We start from the raw sequence: 15,510 nt of genomic DNA on the forward strand, positions 1-15,510 counted from the left end.
AAACAGTTTATTGAGTAAAACAACCTACACAGTCTTCATCAGAATGACTAAGATAATTATATATAATTAATGATAAATTTTAATGAGAATTAAAAAATGAATTAAAGTTTATTTGAGCAAAATTTTAATTGTCACAGAAGCTTAGCTACCAACTACCAGTGGTGGACAGAGTACTGAAAAATCAAGTTCAAGTAAAAGTACCATTACTTGTAGTGCAAGTAGAGTAAAAGTATCTGTTGTAAATATTACTCAAAGTATCAGTAAAAAGTAGGCCTTTTAAAAGTACTCAAGAGTAGTAAGTAGAGAGTATTACGCTGTGTAAAGCTGATGAACTTACATGTAATTTGTGAATGTGTGTAAACGTAACATTCTGTAGTGCATTTAGTTATTGCCCAGCAGGCATATAACATCATAAGGCGTTAATATTAGGTTAGATTTAGGTCGTTGTGATGTCAGGTGACCAAAATTCAATGTCTAGCCAGTCTCTAAGGACAATATTATTTTGATGTCCAATAACGATTAATTTTAGGTTGTGTTAGAAAATGACCAAAATCCAATGTTGAGCCAACATCTTAAACCAACATCATATTGACGTCAAATAATGACTTCTTTTTTTATCAGGTATGACAACCAAAATCCAACATGACGTCATAGCAATAACGTCCACACAACGTCAAACGGTAACATCATTATACGTTGATATTTGGTTGATTATAGGTGGTTGTTGGACACTGATATCAGCCTGATGTTGATTTCTGACGTCAACCGAACGTCAATCTAACGTCATGTTGACATCTTGTGCCTGCTGGATGTTTAAGGCCATTTTGTTAGGTCATCATGCAGTAAACATCTGTCATCTTCTCATCGGTGACATGCATCTGAACAGTCTCTGGGTCAATGCGTGTAAAAAAGTTTGCTGCAATTATAAATTGCCCATGTCTTGAGGTAGTTCATTATGATGCGATTTACCTTCTATGCGCGATTTGATTGGACAGGAATCACAGCATTGATTTTTCTAATCCTCATAGACAAGACTAAATAAAGTAGTGACTGCAGAGGAATAGTGGAGGTACAGTAAAGTACCAATACAGCACTAAAAATGTACTCAAGAGAAAGTAAAAGTACACATTTTTAAAACGAGTGAAACTACTCAATTACACTAGTTTAAGTATTTGTAATTTGTTACTTCACATCACTGCCAACTACTTGTCATTTTTACCAGCAATCTGCATCAGGCGGTCAGCAAATGGACTCTGGGCAGAGGTGGAGACAGGAGACGGAGTAAATCAGCTGAAAGTCATAAGGGAGAGAGACAGTGGGAGAAGGCCAGGGAAAGGTGAGCGCAATGAGGAAAAGCACAAAAATTGGGGAGTAGATTTATGTTTCCACGGCTGCACGAGTCCCAAGGAGCATTAGCTGAACTCATGAGCTGTAGACAGCTAATCTTTTGTTATGGGGAAATAAACACACAATGTTAGCCACCGTTTTACAGCCGCTGATCCAAGGCGGATGATAAAAGATCCAGTGGGCCCAAACCACACGGCTTAATGACCCTGAGAGCAACACACAATTTATTGGCTCTCAGTCACCATCATCACTCCCTGCTACTAATTTATGATGAGAGAGAGAAGGAGCCTGACTTAATATAAGAGGAAATAATGTTAGAGAATAACTTAAAACTGCTTTCATAACACCGGTTCTGGCTCCATTTCGCAAGTTCTCCAGCTGAGATTCTGTATACTTTTATATACAATAACAAGGCTCTGTCTTTTTCGTTGTTGATTTTGGTTGATTTATGAGACTCCGTCAAGAAGAAAATTCCATGTAGCTGTGAACAGTTGCATCACTTCAAAGAAAGACTGAGCACTGAATTAAGACGTTTACCATGACATGATGTATTGCCTCACTGTTAACTTTGATATAAAGTATCTGGACGTTTTTGTGATTCAAGAGAATATGACCATTTAGCTTTTTATTATTTTAATTTATTTATTATTTTTATTATTAATAATAATAATCTTTTTTTATTTATAAATATTTTTGTATTAAGATGCACCTCTTTTGTATATTCCTTCTTTTAGATGTTGTCAAGCCTCTAATGTTAAATGAGAACTGAACAAATATGGTACACTCTGTTTTCTCACTGTCAACTCAGGAACTCTGGAATGATATATTTTATTTTTATGGGGTTTTTTTTCTTTTCTTTTCTTTCAATGCTGTGGTTGGTGTAGGGTAGGGGTGATGTAATGCTTTAAATTGTAAATGCGAAAAACTCAATAAATAAATATTGAAAAAAAGATGTACACCCAGTGCCTGAAAGTAACACTTGCCAAGTGCCAAATAAAAGTACAAATCTGCATTACTGCCTTTTTAACATTCTAGCAGTGCCAGAAAACATATGGTTAGCTTGATAATCTCACATCAACACTTCGTAAGCTTTTTGCTTAGGATATTTTACAAATTTTTTATAAGTGAAAATGTATTCTTTACTGTATTCGAAATGTATTATTTCGTGATTTTCTATATATATATACTTTTTTGCATTTTGATTAAACATATGTATAATCAATAATTATAAATGATCATAATTTAATTCTTATCTGTTTCATAGTAATATTTATAATTATTATTATTATTATATTTATTATTACTATTACTACTACTACTTCTACTACTAATAACATAATTATGAATAATAATGCACTTAAATGTTTCTCAGTACTAGGTTGTGGCTGGAAGGGCATCGCTGTGTAAAATATATGCTGGAAGAGTTGGTGGTTCATTCTGCTGTGGTGACCCCTAATAAATAAGGGACTAAGCATGACTTAGGGACTAATAAATGAATGAATGAAATGCACTTAAATTTAGCTGTGCCTTTACTGAAAGAGCATTATTATGTCTTTCTTTTTCTTTTATCTGTTTTTAATCATTTTTAATTATTTTAATCATTTTTATGTTCTTGTTTTTTTTATTCTTGTTTATGTGAAGCATTTTGAATTACCATTGTGTATGAAATGTGCTTTATAAATAAACTTGACTTGCCTTGCCTAAATGCATCTCAAACCCACAGTTGGTGTGTGTCCCTTGTAATCATTACATCGTAGAGCCCATATGTCCTCACAACTATAGCAATACCAGAATATTTTGACCTTGTGAGAAAAACTGACTCATAATTCAAAAAGGATTACATTTCTGAAAAAGTAAAAGTGCAAAATGATTCCTGTGAGGGTTGGCTTTAGGGGTAGGGTCATAGAATATACAATCTGTACAGAAAAATCCATTGCCATCTCAGGGCATTTGTTCAAATTAGTACAATTTGCTTATCCCCAATGATGGTTGGGTTTAGGGATGGGGTTGGATGCCAAGCCTCCTTTTAAAAAAATTGCACATTTTCATACGACTGGACCAACTAAAATTTGAGGAAACCGATTGCAACAGAGCATTTAAGTTTAAAAACTAATCCTAATGAGTAATGTGAACTTAATCCATATGAGTAAACGAAGCAATTTGAGCACAGTAAAACCCAATAAATGAACAGAACTCAAACCAACTGAGTACTGTAAAACCCAATAAGTTAAGGCAACTCAAACCGTTTGAGGAAACCAATTGCTACAAACCATTTGAGTGGTAATCTATATGAGTAAACTAATCCATATGAGTACTGTGAACTTACTTCATTTAAGTTGAAGTAATGAGGTATTTAATTAACTCATTACCTTCAACACTGAGTTAAAAACTCATTTCAAATGAGTAGAATTAACTTTCAGTCAATTTTGAGTTAACTGTGCTTATTTCATTTGATAAAGTTGACTGCTGGGTTTTACAGTGTACTAAACTGACAATACATAATATGGTTAAGTTTCTTCGAAAGATCAGGCTGAGAAATCATTAATTTATTTGGGAAGTCCCTATAAAGAAAGCTGTACAAGTGTATGTGTGTGTGCGTGTGTGCATGATCGGGTGTGTATTTGAGTGCATGCATGTGAATGCATCTGTTTTAATGGTAAGTAATACCTCTGGAGTCACTGGTCCATCGGCAGGTGTGATTAAATATTATAGGCATTGTGTATATATTTCAGTAAGAAAACTATAAGAAAAACAATAGTTCTTTTAACACTCGTGCAAAAACGGTTCTTGTGCATGCATGTGTTCCATGTGAAAATAGCTTTGAATCAATTTATTTTCATTAACTGACACAAAAATCCTTTAGCTAGACAACATGTGTCAGGAATCCAGTGGGAGGCACCTAAATCATCTGACTGTAATTGGTTGCAGCCCCCAAATTCTGAAATCCACAAAGCCGGAACCCAAAACAAGCAGCTCCACCTCTTCTCTTGTGTTCCGCAGAAACAGAAAACATCTCAAGCATGGCTAGTTCTGTTAAGATAACCCAACTCTACACAGATGTTCTGCCTCGCTGCCTGGAAAGTAGTCAAATTGACCTTAATTGGTTTGCATTTGAGAAAATGGTTGTTCTGCGAGCGCTACTTTAGTGAATTTGGTCATGGCTGCCTTGTGGCCGAGCTCTCCACCGTTCGGCCCCTTCTGCCGGGTGTGAAAGGCTCCTCTGTGTGACCAGCCAAGGATCTGCCAGGGGGACCCTCTCTTTGTTAGGTGAATGGGCACAGCTAGACCATCTTAAGGCACACTAATGTACCATGGCTGGACCACAAAGAGTGTGTAGTAATTTGCCAAGCATAATGGCACGTCTTTAATTCGGTCGAGGGGGAAACAGACCCTTAAAAGCGAGCTTACAGATGAGGAGTCCCATTCTAGTTCCTACTCTATTCATACCGTAAAAGGGCTTGTTTTCTTCCGGCTCATTGTCATCCTGAACCCAATGTCGGCAAACAACGCTGGGTCGAAATTAAAACAACGCCTGGCCTCACTAAACGGGCCCTGAAGACTATAAACATCTTCTCAGAAAGACACATTGATAGAGAGCAGCTGCTGAAATGATGTCATTTAGCGGGATTAAGACACCGGCGGAATAGAGATTTGGGGAAAGTGCAGTGGAGAGTAAAAATATACATAGCACAGGAGGGAGGAAGAGAAATATTTGCAAAGTGCTCAAGGGGCTCGAAGGACTGGAACCCTGGCTGGCCTTCAGAGAGTCTGGCGAGTGGGAAAGTGGCCCTTACTGCTCCACATGCAGGTGTCTGGCAGTTCATTATCTTCAATCCCCAGACAAACCAATGCGCTCCAAAGCAGAAATGAAAGACAACTCAAGAAGTTGCTGGATGAATCTTTTAAAACTCATACAAATCACAGTCCACCAGAAGGTCAAAGAACTTTACTTTTACTTTTGCTTAAAGTCACAAAAACAATTTGATTTATTTATGAATTAACTGTGAATTTTATTGTTTGTTTAGGAGAATTTAGTATTTATTTCTAATAATTTATACATCATGGAATTATAGTGTCTTTTACATTACCTTTATGCATACTGTAAAATAATAATGTGAAATTTGGAGTAAAAATTAGCATTTTACAGATTTAACTTAAAGGGCACCTATTTTACCCCCTTTTCAAGATTTAAGATAAGTCTTTTGTGCCTCCAGAATATGTCTGTATAGTTTTATCTCAAAACACCCATCAGATTATTTATTATACCTTTCAGAACATTGTGATTTTCTGCTCTGTGGGAACGAAAGTAACACTCTTATTTATGTGCCACTGCTAATAGCCATGTCTTATTTTTACTTGTTTTCAGTGTTTTGATTGAGATGTTTTATAAAATGTATGTATATTGCCAAAAATAATTTTTAAAAATTATATTTTGTGTTTGCAAAATTTGATGAAAGTGAAATTTATAATAAAAATGCAGTTTACTATTTTTTATTAAACAAAAAAGGACCAACACGTTTGTAGTAAACATTAACAAGGTCATCGTCCGATATATTTAAAATAAACAAGATTAAGCCAGTAAATCTAGCAAATATTGTTGGGTTACTTTTGACCCACCCGTGTGTTACTTTCGTCTCTGCTGATGGGGTCAAAAGTAACAATGTGCAACTTTTGTTTGAAGTGAAGTTTCATAAACTTATTTCGTGAGAAGCAGGTCATATGATTGAGCATGACTGGCTGCTCATCTTTAATAAATAATAATCCAATCAGATTGATCCAAGCTTACAATAAATGGATCAATTTTTCCCTACTGCACTATCTTCGTTTTGGAAGAATGCCCCCTTCCACCCCATCTCCTCCTTTTCCTCTGAATTCTAAGGGGAGCTCTTGAGACCTACCTGATTTTGGATCCCCTTATATGCTTATTAACTCCATGCTCAGGGTTCTCTCCTGGGACAGCATGCCAAGCCTGCTATTAACGCCAAGCACATCTAAGTGGGAACTCTTGAAGTGAAATTATATTGGAGTTGTTCTACATTGATACAAAATAACACCTGATTTTGATAGACCACTCTAAAACATTATCTTTTAAAATTAGGCTTTTATGGAAAATGTTAATTTCGTTCCTGATCTCCCCTAATAACTGACAACGTAACTTTATTTGGAAATATTTAAAAACGTAGTTTACTCCAGCGATGACAAACCAGCATTTTAATGACACTCATTGCTCAATAACTTTATCAATACTCTTTGATAAGTTATTCTTTGATAAACCACAAACTTCTGTTTGATTGTGTGTGGTTGGGGGGGGACAATGTGGGGGTGAGAAAAAAAACAGTTTGAAGAAAGTCTTGTAGTCTACAGAAAGTCAGATACTGAAAGAACTACATGTACCCTCGTTAATAACTGTGAAAGCAAAGGTACATTTTCAGAAATCAATTTTAGTGCAGTTTCTTCACAGAATGTGATACTTTCACACCAACACGCCAAATGTATTTTCAGAAGAACTCTGAAACATGTAAAAGAGCTTGTTGATTTGTCAAACACATCAACATACAAGCTGTAATTAGCTTACAAACAGCCAATTAAATATGTCAGCTTCTCTTATTTTCCTTTTGTGGACAAATTCTCAGGCTTGTGGTGCTCCATAAATGGCTGCAATGAAAGTTTCAGCCTTTTCTCTTTGCCAGAACCCTCCTTTTCAGAACATTCAATTTCTGCCGCAGAATAAAGGGATTTGACTTGAAAGGCTCTCTGACTTTGTCCACGGTCACAGAGACAGAGTGGAGCGCAGGGGTGACAAAAACAAAAAGACAAAAAGAGAAAGAAAGAGAATGAGAGGAAAACCTCACGTAGATTCTCCAGGAAGATCTCCATTAAAACTTTGGAGGTTCTGTGGAGGAAAGTTTTACTTTCTGAATGAAGCAGATGTTGGAAGTAGAACTTTAAGAGCAGTCTTCCCTTAAAATTTACAAATAAAATTGCAAATGCATACTTAATACAAACATGGATGAGTGTACATGTCATGACAAATGGCGCCATTATTTTCGTGCCAGAACTTTTTAAAGGGTAATCTCTTCAGGGCTTAATTATGAGCTATAAACTAATCACTTTATTACATCGAGGAAATAGCATAAGTACAACTGAATAAGAACAACTGTTGAATGTGGTTGTAAATTTAATTAAAACACAGAAAATATAGTAATTTAGTAATAAAAGAGTGCTTTTTTATCATCTGAAACAAGCTGTGACTTATATTTCAAAGCAGCTTATGAAATGTAATTCACACCAAGCAAGTAATACAAGCCAAAGCGGCATACGTTTACATAATGAAAGCTACACATAAGCACATTTTCTACACACCAGTGGCTTCAAAATTATAACATAATCTGATAAAGACAACTATAATTTGCTTTACCGCTATTTTTATTCCTTTTTCTGATCTGAATACTGTTAAATGTGAAGAATGTATCAGGGAGTGGCAGTTACTAATACAAGTTTATAACAGCTGCAAGAAAAAAAAAAAGTGTAATTTATCTTGCATGTTAACTGTTAAAAAATTGCATTACCTCCAATTACTATAAACTTATTGCAAAAGTAACACTACATTCATTATTTTAGAATATTTGTACTATACATCATGGAATTCTAGTGTCTATTACAGACCTGGGGCCTCATGTACGAAGACTTGCGTTGAATCAATAGTAAAACATTGCGTACGGACAAAGCTGTAAATGTGCCTACGCAGTAAAAAATTCAGATGTATGAAACACTGCGTACGTGGAATCTAACGCATATTCTCATGCCAATTAACATGAAACTAAGCACACATGCACAAGCGCAAAACCCCTCCCTGCCCCCCCCCCCCCCCCCCCCTACAACTTCTAGTCAGGTGTAACATTCTGGAAAACCCAGTGTTTTCGACTTCTGTGTTGGTCATGACAGCCTACTAGTTTTTCGAAACAACTCCAGATCAGGCAGTGGCACCTGCACTCTGTTGGTGGAAAAGGGGCAATAGCAAGGTGCTTCAAAGGTCCTTTTGTTCCTCATGTCTCATTCGGATAATGACATCTTGCGGAGTGTGTACAAAAAGGAGAAACCTACTTACAGAGGCATCACGAGCATGTCATCTTTGAAGCTGCAGGGTTATTGCAGAAACCGCCAGCAATCCTACTGTAGCCTCTCCTTCTGCAGAGAGAATCAGATGAAGCACATAAGTGTTTTATTGAGTGAAGCACAAGACAGAAGGTACATGTGTCCTTATAAACAAACTGCAATCCCTCTCAGTGGAACAGAAAAAGGCACTGGAAAGGAGATTTGAGAATGGATGAGCACCAGGAGCTGCTACAACACTGGGTTTCCAGCCTTTTTTGTATGCTGCGCCCCTATGACCTACATTATTTACTTGAAGTACCCCCTGAGATTTTAAGTAATGCATTAGCAAGCAAGGCTATCAACTGACTCAAAAGAGCTTTCTGAAATACTCTCACCACTGCTTAAACACCATCCTGATCTTCCCATGTTTACAGGGATAGTTTATTCAAAAAAGTGAACATTAGCTGCTAATTCGCCCTCAGGAATGTGCTCAGGACAGCATTAAAGGTAATGATGTTGTAAATAATCAGTTTCTTGCACAGATTGATGCTTTCACTTCATATTCATTCATTGTATTGTTCATTAATGTATTGTTATGAGTAATTGGTATACTATTTAATTTGCCTGTCGCAGCAGGCACAGGATGTCAACATGTCATCAGATTGATGTTGTACCCCAACGTCGTGGGACAATACATTTTGGGTGGAAATGAAAACCGGATTGAAGTCAAAACCCAACATCAGACCGACGTCAGTGTCCAACGTCAGACAGATGTTGGATTTTGGTCACTTTCCAACGCAACCTAAAAACAACCAAATATCAACGTCCAATGATGTTACAGCTTGACAATGTTTGGACGTTACCACTAGTCTATCAGACGTTGGATTTTGGTTGACATACCTGACAAATAAATGTCAGTATTTGACGTCAATATGACGTTGGTTTAAGATGTTGCTCAACGATGGATTTTGGTCATTTTCAAACACAACCTTAAATCAATCAAATATCAACGTCGTTTGATGTAGTTATTGGACATCAAAATAACTTGGTCTTTAGACGCTGACTAGACATTGAATTTTGGTCACCTGACATCACAACCTAAATTTACTCTAAAATTAACATCTTTTGACGTTGTATGCCTGATGGGTGGTTTATGTACCAGTATTCATTGACTTGTATTTTATGAAAATAAATCACCAAAGTCTATGTTTTTAACTGTTTTACAGATTGTACTAAAGAGAAAATAAATTTGGATCATAAATTGTCGGTAAATTATTAAATTTATGTTTTTTTTTATTTTGGATAAACTATACTCATTATTAGGCAGTGTTGCATATACAAAAGGGGTCCATATCTTTTAGAAACAAAATGTCTTTACTGCAATTTTGATACAATTTTCAACAATCAATTTAATTCATATTCACAAAAATATGAATTTCCTAAAAATAAATAAACTCCCCAAACTAAGCAGTACTCCATTGCAGGGTCATCGTGTACAGTATGAAAAGCCAACTGTTATTGTTACACATGGCACAGTTGAAATATGTAGCACAAGAAGAACATCCAATGAAATGTTTTTGCAGCAATCATACAAATAAAAAATCTCAAATAAACCTTCAGTCAATAGTTAAAATATAAGAAACATTTAATTTTCCATGAAGAATATTTAAACTATTAAATGATCCATGAATGCTAAGTGTTCTTCAAAGAACCATTGATGTCACCTTTATTTAGAACCTTTATTTTTAAGAGTGCATATTGAAAACAAGAATGTTACACACAACTTCACGTAAAATCCTTGTAAAATCTAGATACTATATTTCTAAAATAAAACACCAGAACATATATTTCATACTTTAAAATCTTAATTACAAAGCAAAACACATACATGATTCTTTGGCGACTTCATGATTGCAGATTAAATTAATTAACCATACACAAGTTTAAGATAAACAAAACCACCTTTTTGAGCTCCACTCCCTTATCGAATTTAGCAATTAAAAGAGCACCACAGCATCCCACAGCTTGGACAACATTTGTCTCAATGCTGATAAGAGCAAAGCCCAGTTGTTTAGCACTTAATTAAGATTAGGACGAGCAAAGAGAGAGGCTGCCCTACTTCATAAGCTTTCGCCCGGCCAGGCACAGCGGCTTTGTGCTCTCTTCGTCTCTGAGGATCTAGCAAAGGTTAGTCCACCATTGTATAGCGAAAAAGCAGAGAGACACTGGGCCAGAGTAATTAAGGAGTAAATAATGAAGCCCTTCAACGAACCCCTGCTCCTATGATCTGATTGACCGGTGTGCCAAGGCCATGTTCAATAAATCAATTAGCAACCACTGAGAGCTACTGCCTTAAAAGGTCACCGAAACCGAGACGTTTGAGCCACAGGCCGAACAACTACAGCATCGCCAGATTCCACAGGTGGTTTATCTTCCTACGAAAGCCCTTTTTATTTAAGACACTCAATTACACTTCTTTTTCCTGTCTGGAGTATTACACCGAAATATATCTTTCAATTCAATTTTAATGTCTTTATTAGGAAACAGGCTTGCAGCTGGCAGAGCTGGATTATGTATCAGGTAGCCAATGAGGCCAGTGCCCTGGAGGATCATAGTGCCAACGGCCATCAAAGCCTCGGGACATTTGGAAAAAGAAGCTGACTGAGATGAATATAGTGAAAGCTGACCACTAACCCTCCAGGGATATAAATAAAGTATGATCTGAACAAATCCGGTGAGTTTCTTTCTTTTGTGGAATAATACTTTTCTTGCGTGTTTTTTTTTTTTTTTTTTTTTCATTCAATGAAAACTAATTTGGTTTAAATGGCGCTTTGCACCCCAGTGACTCTTAAGGTCCTTAAATGCACACGGCAAAGCTTCATTTGTCTTGCAAAGGTACATACTGTAAAATTTATTTTGAGACACCTTTCCAGTGCAAACAGCAAGAGAACATCCTGAACACAAGAGTAGCATTTAGATGAATAAAATCAACATAGGCTCATTCTGAAAACGTAGCCCTATATACGGTTCTGGAGACCGCAAATTATGTAGCCAGAGGTACGTATGGTGAATTTCAATTTTAAAACGAACGCTACAAGGCGGTATGACGCCGTTCCTTTTCAGGCTAACCAGCTGACCGCTTACCTCCGTATGGAGGGCTTTCCAGCTGTAACCAGTTTGTCCTGTTAGCTCGCCATGTATGTCCGTGAACTTGAGACGCAGAAAGGAGTTGATCACCACGACGGGGTTCGAGTCCAGAGAAGAACAGTTCCAGAAAGCAGGTAAGACAAAAACTAAATCCAAAAAAAAAAAAAAAATTGTAAATAACAGGGTGAGAATGTGGTAAAATCTGAAAACGTGGGTTTAGGGAAGTGGGTGGGTGGGTGGGTTAATCAATACAATTGGTTGGGTTTAGGGAAGGAGCAGAGTGGGTCAGTCGATTGGTCAGTCAAACAGTCGACAGCGGCCTCTGGTGGGTTTACACGAGAACAGCAGGCACTCACAAGAGAAATTTGAGATCTCAAACTGCATACACAGCAGCCTCTGGTAGATTCGCGTAAACAAAAACTGCCAAAAAACGTACTTCCTAGGACGTATTTTGCAGTCTCCAGAAATGCATATAGAGGTACATTTTCAGAATAGGCCTAGGTTGATTATATGAGGTCACACTTTCCAAAAAGGTTTCTTTAGTTAATGTATTTCCTAACATGATTTAATAATGAACAATACAGCAATTATTATTCATAGTTCACCATTTTCTAATGAATTATTAAAATCAATGCACCACAGATTAACATGAACTAACAATGAACAAATTTATGTGCATTAACTAACATGGACAAATATGAATAAAAGCTGTGTACTGTTCCTTATTTGTTTGTTATTAACTAACATTAACTAATACAACCTTATTTTAAAGGGTCTATGTAAATATGTGCTATGCGCTTTCCCCACAATAACATAATAAGGATTGTGAACATGAGACAGGCTATGCAAATCTGCACTACAGTCAAGCCATGTCAAAACTATTAATGTAGACAATTCGTTATGCACACAATTTAATGAACAGCTTAAGGTAATCAGGTTTAAAGTATTATGCATTATAGAAACCTTATTAGCGTGGCTTTCAATCAGCTTGGTAAGTTACGATGTAAGAAAGGTTTGTACACTCTAATAAAATATTGGGTTTCAAGTTTTGGTTAAAAAAAATTTTACATGGTAATTTTTTAAACCAAACATTGGGTTAAACAGTCTGTATTTTACCTTCATCTGGGTTGAAACAATCCAGCATTTTTTACTTGTTTCAACTAAGAATACTAGTTCAACAGATGTTATTAGCAGAGTTTATTTAAATCATACATTCAGGATACGCTTTTAAAAGTGTCTGGTGAACAGTTACAGTATCTGAATACAAGGTCTGAACTAAAAAGATTCCGGCTACATATGCTCAAGCAGTGAGCAAACAACAAATGATGTCAATATATGCTCAAAAAGTATGCTGCAATACTGAAAAAATGATGATCCTAACCTTCATTGTCAACACCAAAGTGTCATATTGTCAAACAGTGATTAATATTTTACAAATGTTTAACAACTAAACAACTGCAACATCAATTTCTTCTCTAAAGCTGCTCTCCAGTGGGTTAATGTTTTCACTCAAGTCAGATCTCAACAGAAAGAACAGAAGAAATAAAAGACCAGCTGGAAAAATAATTTTCTGAAAAGTTGGTTTTTGCAAGCTGTTTCAAACTTCTGAGCAATGGCTATAGAATACCCAAGACGCGTCACTGGTATAGTTTAAATAGGGAAAAAACAACAGTCAATACAGACTAGCTCTAGTAAAGGAGCCAATCATTGACCATTCTCCAGAAATGTGTTTTTTAATTTTTTTTTTAGAATTATTTTTTAGGGGGTTTTCACCTTTATTTGGGAAGGACAGTAGAGGTTGCAGACAGGAAAGTATTGGGAGCAGAGAGAGAGGAAGGGTTGGCAAGGGCCCTCGAGCTGGGAATCGAACTCGGGTCGCCATGAGCACCATGGTGCTTGCTATATGTCAGCACACTTAACCACTAGGCTACTGGCGCCGACCAGAAATGGGTTCTTTATACAATTTTTGCTGTTTCATGGTTATGATCTCCTTTTAGGGTCGGAAAATGCACCAGAATTAGAAAAAAAAAGCTGAATCATAGCAAATAACTGCCTCACAGACATGAGCAATATATCTATATAAAGCTTGAACTTTTAAATGAGCCAACTCCATTTCAAAGAAACATTCTCTGGTTTTATAATCAGATTTCACCATATGAACTGAATAGCTCAATTAGGAAATACACTGGCCACTTTATCAGCGACCCCTTTTGCCTTCAGAACTGCCTTAATCCTTTGTGGCATAGTATCAACAAGGTACTGAAAATATTTCTCAGAGATATTGGTCCATATTGACATGATAGCATCACGTAGTTGCTGAAGATTTGTCGGCTGCACATCCATGAAGCGAATCTCTCGTTCTACCACATCTCAAAGGTGCTCTACAGAGGAATTACCAACCTATGTCACACATGTTGTCACACTGGTTCCCGGTTGCAAAAAGAGACCGGTTGCAATTGCAAACATGTCATGTTGTGGGGTAGGATGCCAAATTTGAGTCCAAAGTCCAAAAACAGAAAACTTAACTTTTACCGTATACCACACTGCTTTTAATGCCAACCACATCTTTGACGTCTTTGGCTAAAAGGGAGCTGAATGGAGTGAGGACCTAATTAAAAATGCAGTTCTCATGTTATATCAGGTAAATTCACGCTATGCTGAATCATACACATTACTCATTTTTAATTGCAGCATTGATTTCAGCAAAAACAGTTGCAATACGGTTAGTTAAACTGCGGACACTGAATGCTAAGAATGAAACGTAAACATGTAAGTTCACATACCTTGCCGTACAGGTGCAGTTCTCTGTCAGAATGCAGTTTTGCTTGTTGATGATTACCCAGGTCTTGTATAGCTCTGTCTTTTTTCTCTGTCTTTGGCTAGGCAGAACCTCGGCTTTTAGCACTACAAAGTTTTAAATCTGGTAATCACGGAACATAATTTTTTGCACATGACCACACAGAACAAAATTGTTGGCATCCAAAGATTTGAAAGCCTTTAACTTCTCTCTTGTAAAATCACTTGGAGTTTCAATGAGATAATTGTATAGTTCCGGCTGGATGCTTTCGTCTTATCCAATATCCATTGGGAGGGTGCTATCGCAAATGGACCTGTCAGACGAACGCCGCTCACTTTAACATTAATTTTGCCGAATAACTGGGTGACAAGCTGTTATAATATGCTGAAAGCATTATATAAATCATACATATATAATATGTAATCAATATAACTTATTTCTAAGATGAAAACAAACTCTGTACCGCATCGGATGTCATTCCCTCGCTGTAAATGCTAGCACTGCCAGGTTTTTTCTGCAATCTCGCTGCGCGCACATCCTGACTGTTTACAAACATGGTAAATCGTCTATTGGATTGAGATCTGGAGATCTGACACCAACAACCATGCCATGTTCAAAGTCACTTAAATCACCTTTCTTCCCCATTCTGATGCTTGCTTTGAACTGCAGCAGATCGTCTTGACCACGTCTACATGCCTAAATTGAGTGGCTGATTAGCTGACATTTTTTGTGTGTGTGATTTTTTTGTGTTTTTAGAGGCATACATTAGGATAAAATATGATAAACAACCATAGATATACACAACATAATTTAACAAAATAAAAGTGATTTGTGTTTATGGACAGTCTAATAATATTCAAGTAGTGAAATGTTTTAAATAAATCGCATAATAATCATAAACTAACCTGCAATTAATATTTTTTAAAGCTACAAATGTTATTGTTTCTTATGCCTGAGTGATTTAACTCACTTGGAATGTTAAAAAGAATGCAAATGATAAACATTAACTTAATTACAGTTAAAATGTGCAATTAATCCATAAATCAGATGCATTCCTGGTCAGTTATAATCCCTTCTTCACATCACACATCCTGCAATTTATATTGTTCAGTTCGAAAACATAT

The 15,510-nt window shown here is 36.4% G+C and overlaps 1 protein-coding gene across 2 annotated transcripts in view; it reads right to left on the reverse strand.

Moving 5' to 3' along the window:
- sema5ba (sema domain, seven thrombospondin repeats (type 1 and type 1-like), transmembrane domain (TM) and short cytoplasmic domain, (semaphorin) 5Ba) overlaps positions 1-15,510 on the reverse strand; it is a 286,878-nt gene that overhangs the window by 225,814 nt on the left and 45,554 nt on the right. For both annotated transcript variants that reach the window (XM_056465657.1, XM_056465656.1), the window contains exon 2: positions 8,456-8,535. The gene's annotated coding sequence lies outside the window, so the exon portion shown is untranslated. The remainder of the gene's footprint in view (positions 1-8,455; positions 8,536-15,510) is intronic.

This window comes from Danio aesculapii, chromosome 9, assembly GCF_903798145.1.
Source record: "Danio aesculapii chromosome 9, fDanAes4.1, whole genome shotgun sequence".
Lineage (NCBI taxonomy): Eukaryota > Metazoa > Chordata > Actinopteri > Cypriniformes > Danionidae > Danio > Danio aesculapii.